We start from the raw sequence: 6000 nt of genomic DNA, 5'->3' as shown, positions 1-6000 counted from the left end.
CTGGGGGGACCTGACTGCTGAAGGCAACTACCCAGGGAAGGAGCCCAGTGGGGCAGAGCCTCCTCCCTCCTCCCCCTCACCCTGTTTGAGCACCTCACCACGGCATCACGCGTGCACACACGCACACACACACACTTTCCTCTCCGGGATGGGTGGGCTGTGCATCTCCAGCCACTCGGCCAGATGGAGGCAGAGCTGATTGAGATTCTGGGCACGGAGGGGGTCTGGCGGCACTGGCTGCGGGTGTGAGGAGCTAATGTCCCTTTTCAGTCTGCCTGCTGCTTCCCACTCCGCCTGCTATTGAACTATTCATCTATAACATTTGTAGGCCTATTAAGAGGGAAATACAACTTCATAGTTACAGATAAGAGATTAGACAGATCAATTTGAAGTCTATGAAATAGACTGAGTGGGGAGGATGCTATAATTTTCGAATTATGATCTTGCTGACTTTGGGGCTGTTGGTTTATTGGCTTGCACTCTGTCTCCTGACCACATCGGGTATGATGTTTTAGGGATGGGGACAGCAGTCTATTGTCAAGTGCTTAAATCCATTTAGGGATGCCAGGGACCGGGACTCCATTGACTAAGGGTATGGATGGCATCTCGGAGCCGCGGGAGCTCACCGCTTTCTGTCTCCCACTTCTGGGTGTGCGAAATTGTCCTGTCAGAGCGTAGAGCTGTGGACTTTGCTGGATGCTCTTAATCCAATAAAGGACGGTGGCTGATGGCAAAATGAAATTACCTGCTCGGGCAGTGAGTCCTCAGAGGGCCCCTCTGTGAGGCTGCCGTCCTCGTTAGCAGCTCCGCTGCCAGCTGGATGCAACCTGTAGGAGGCATTTGCAACGAATGTTCGAAAAAGGCCAAATCCCCTCCAGGGAGGCTGATGGCCCTGTCTGCCTCCCCCCAGCAGCTGGGCTCCTTCTGTTCCACCTTTGTGCCAGCTTCCCAGAGTTCTTACCTCTCTTACAGCTCTCCAGTCACCCGCTCTTCCTTTTCCACCTGTGATCCCTATTGGGAATTCCCTGCTGACACTGACCAACACATCCCAGGGGTAGGCGTTCTTATCTGAGTCCCAAGAATTCTTAGAAGGGAATTCAGGGTTTTTTTTCCTACTTTCTTCCATAAAGCTAAATAATTTCAGAGATTTTCAGTGCTTGGTATTGGCTGTGTGACCTTGGGAAGGTTTCCTAATGACTGCGTGCCTTGGTAGCTAAAGTAGGGCTAGTCATAGTGTCAGTCTCAAGAGGTGAAGGAAGTGATGCCTAGGAAGGGTTCAGCACCAAGTGACACACAGCAAACTCTGCACAGATGTTAGCTACATCATCAATACCACCACCATTGCTGCTGCTGCCACCAACACCACCACTGTTACAATCACCATCACCATCACCACCATCACCACCATCACCACCATCACCACCATCACCACCACCATCACCACCATCACCACCACCATCACCATCCTCATCACCATCACCATCACCACCACCATCACCACCATCACCACCACCATCACCACCATCACCACCACCACCACCATCATGATTATCATCACCACCATCATCACCACCATCACCATCATCACCACCATCACCATCATCATCACCATCACCACCATCACCATCACCACCATCATCACCACCATCATCACCATCCTCACCATCACCACCACCATCATGATTATCATCACCACCATCATCACCATCCTCACCATCACCACCATCACCATCATTATCACTACCACCATCATCAGCATCATCACCACTGATACCATCACCATCATCATCACCACCAATACCATCACTATCACCATCATCACCACCATTATCACCATCACTGTCACTACCACCATCACCATTACCACCATAGCCATCATCAACATCATCATCACCACTACCACCACCCTCACCACCACCATCATGATCATCACCATCACTACCACTGTCACCACCACCATCATGACCATGATCATGACCACCACATTCACCACCACCATCATTACCATCACCACCATCATCGCCACCATCATCCCATCATCACCACATTATTATCAATTATCTAGTCCGACCTCCTCATGGTTTAGGTTGGATTGTTTGAGTGTTCTTAGGAACATTTCTTTTTTCCCATATTTTAAGAAAAAACAGGCACACAGGCTCACACACACACTGAGAGGGGCAGATAGATCCAGTGAAGGAAAGCTGATCAAAGGAGAGGGGGCACAGGAGATACACCAAGAGTCAAAGACACACACAAGGAGACATTTGAATGATGGCTGAGAAAATGTAGAATAGACTTAGGCATGTTGAGACCTGGGGCAGCAAGGGCATGGTCCTGGCTTTGATCAAAGTAGCAGCCTCCAAATGGCACCTTCTTAACAAGTGGCAGCTCAGCACTCTTGATGATATTGTCATATTTGTGTTGTAGACATGATAATGGTGACCATCAGTTTGTTGGAGGGGACATCACCTCTTGTCTTTCAGGCTGAATTAAACTGGTGAAAAGCTTTGGTTCCCCTTACATAGAACATGATATTAGTAGTTTAAATTCCAAAACAGAGATTAGAAGCAACAACACAATGGGCGACGGGACATTGGTGTTAGTGAGACTTTCCTGTGGTCTTACAATGGGCAACAGGACATTGGTGTTAGTGAGACTTTCCTGCGGTCTTGGAGTCATAGTGGAGACCCCACAACTGAGATCAATAGAGGACACTTACCACCAGTTTCAAAGACAATACAAGGTCACAATATACATGCAGAGCTTTCTAAAAGACAGTGAAACTGGCTCTGTGAGTTGTCACCCATCTCTGGCGTACATAAGAGGAGATGAGAACTTCAAAAGAGATTGACCAGATAGCAGGGGCCCCCAGGTTTCCTTCTGTTCCTGGGCCAGGGTATAGAATCCAAGGCAGGGAGGCTTCATGAAAACTGCTTTATGAGTAGGGGACATGCCTGTCTGTAAGAACCCCATCCCTGTGTCCCAGAGCCATACTATCCCCTGGGGTTGCTGGCGACAGCCCTCGGGAGGATCATATCTGAGTCCTGGATTTTGGTGAAGCTTAGAGGGATGTGAAAAGAATGGGGAAGCCTGCATTTCCAGAATTTGGGGAAGGGAGGTCAAGTTACCTAGCTTCCCCCATGAACTTCATGGTTATTGTGAGAAGTAGCCAGACCTGATGTCTTGAGAAGACCCGGTCCAAAAGAGCTGCCCACCTGAGTGAGCCAATCCTGGTGGACCATGGCTGTGAGGAGCTCAGAAAGAGCAAGATGTGTTCATCAAGAAACTGAGTTAGCAAGGCCAGCCCTGGTTGTACTGCAGTAACAAACAGCCCCCAATTATGGCCATGTCACAGCAACCCCAATCAAGTAAGAGTTTATCCTTTAAGGGTATCTTCAATCTCCACCCAGCCCTGAGGAGCCTGAGAAGTAGCTATTAAGATATATCACAGACCATGTTTTCCACTCCTTTATGATCAGCTGAATCCATGCATGGTCTGGCCAGAAATTAGGGGGAGAACAAATGTCAAAGTGGGTGATAAAGTGAAGTTTGATTGAAATTGGATTGATCTTTTATCTGCCTGAAGTGAGACTACTCTTAGGGTCATCAAGTACAGTTGTAGAGGTGGTGCACTGAACAAAGGTGTCCGGCCCAGTGGACTAGTAGATGCTTAAATCCATGCTTATCTCTTGTTATCTGAGATTTACATCCTAGCAAGGGTGCTGCATCAGTTCAGAGGGAGAGGCACCCTCTGTATAATTCATCCACCCATAAAGGACCTTTAAAAATTTGCATAAAAGCATCATATATGCTAAGGGATAGCCATTCCAGTACCCGAGAATCCCTAGAAAAGCCTGTGGATGCACTCATGCTATCATTCAGGGTTGAACCAGGGAGCTCTAGTCCAGCACAGTTGAAAGACATTGGTGGGAAGAAAAGTAAATTTGCATCTTGACTGAACTTCACTGACTTCGGTCCATCAAGAACACAATAATAGCACAGCATTCTAAGGAAGGAAAGGGAAATATGTGTAGGCCAACTAAAGGAATAGATGGTCAGTAGGATGGAGACCATCCCAGGGCCCTGAGGGCTGGTGCATGTATCCCCAGGTTCAAAGAAGTTGGGCTGCTGTTTTAGCTGCAGCCTACTTCTCCCCCGGGATCCTCCTGAAATGCTGATACCGTCCCCAGCGTTCTGTGTTTGAGAAAATGAGCAGCATAGAGACCAAAGTGCCCGAGGTCACATGCTGGTTGGTGGGAGGCCTGGGATTCAATCCCAGGGCTGCCTGATGCCAAAATGCGGGCTTTTCTTCTGTGCTGAGCCTCCTTCCGTAAGCTTAGGGAGGCAGAGCTAGGTCTGGGCGGGCATTCACCTGCTATGGCTTTGCCTGTTCAGGCGCCCTGGTCTGGTCCCTGGGGAATCAGCCAGAAAGGTCTCAGGGGATCTTTGCAATGCAGGAACCAGGGGTTCTGTGATGTGTATGTAGCAGGCTGGACCCAAAGCACCAAGAATTCACTTGAGGTCTCAGGAACATGGCTCCTGCCACCCAAGCCCGTCCAGTTGCAAAGTATTCTTGACTTGGCTTTTGTGGCATTTCCTCAGGAACTCCTATCCCAAGACTCCTCCATCAGAGCCGAGTTCGACAGGGAGTAGTTCTGACTGCAGGGTGAGAACTCAGCTCCTGGAGGCTTCCAGTGCAGCCGCAGTGGAGGAGGACCAAGCCGTTGGCTCTACTTTACCGTGAAGGCAGTGGCCTTGTGGTCAGCCTGCCCCTCCTCTCCGGCAGGACACATGCCACCTTCAGCTCCTGGTGGAGAGGCCACTCTCCGTGCCACAGCTGGGGCTGGTTTTGCATGGATGACACTGTCCCATCTGCCTCTTAGACACGAGACACCCACATCTGGTTCTCAAGGAGCTGTAGGATTCCAAAACTTCCAGCGTGGTTGAAAATAGGCTGATTATGCCTCCAGAGCTGTCTTACCCAGTACGGTGGCCTCGAGCCACGGTGACCGTTGACCACTTCGGATGTGCTTGCTGTCACTTAGATGGACTGTGTCAGGTACCCGCTGGATTTCAAAGACTTGGTCCAAAAAAAAAAAAAAGGATGTAAGATGTTTCATTAATAATTTTGTATTGCTTATCTGTTGAAATGATCTTATTTTGTGATATATGGGGTTAAATGTTATAGCGTAATATAAAATAATATAAAAATGAAAAATGAATTATATCTGTTTTTCTTTTACAATTTTTAATGCGGTTGTTAGAAATGTAAAATTATGTATGTGGCTCACATTGTTTTTCAAAGGGCAGCACAATGGCTGGGTCAAGAGCTCAGGCTTTTAAAGATTGGCACTTGGAAATGATTTGGGGCATTACTAGGCAAGAAGGGAACAGCTCTGGCCTGGAGAGCCTGCTTTATCCTCTCTTCTCCCTCCTCACTTGAGCTGGGTCTCCGAGAACACAAGGCGATTGCCGACGAGGAGGAACGCGTGTTGTGCATTCTGTGACGTGGCTTTAATGTTTGGGAACCCACGCTGATCGCGGGCTGTACGCCAGCACCAGGCACCCTCCTCACCCTCCATCACTCCATCCCTGCAACAATTGCGTGAGGCGGGCGCCACTTGAATCCCCTTCTATGGGTGAGGGAAGTGAGCTCAGAAAGGTCCAGCCACGTGTCCAGGACTCTGAATTCTGGAAGTGGCCGGGGTTCGAGCCCAGACTGTCTAGCTCCCACCCGGGGGCTCCGCTCCCCCACAGCTGCGAAAGCAAGGATGAAGATGCCCACCTGACCAGTCAGAGGGTGCCTCGAGAGACAGGAACGAGAGGGGGCCCTTGAAGCTCGCTCTCCTGGGGTTACATCTGGGAGGCTGTCCCACTGTGTGGCTTTAGGCAAGGCAGCTGGCCTTGTCATCTTTCCGGTAGGATGGTGGACACCTCTGGGTGTCCTTGGGGAGACTGAGAGGAGGGAGGCAAACGCCTATCATTCACTGAGCTGATGCT

This window comes from Ursus maritimus, unplaced genomic scaffold, assembly GCF_017311325.1.
Source record: "Ursus maritimus isolate PB19 unplaced genomic scaffold, ASM1731132v1 scaffold_32, whole genome shotgun sequence".
Lineage (NCBI taxonomy): Eukaryota > Metazoa > Chordata > Mammalia > Carnivora > Ursidae > Ursus > Ursus maritimus.
This window is presented reverse-complemented; position numbering follows the sequence as displayed.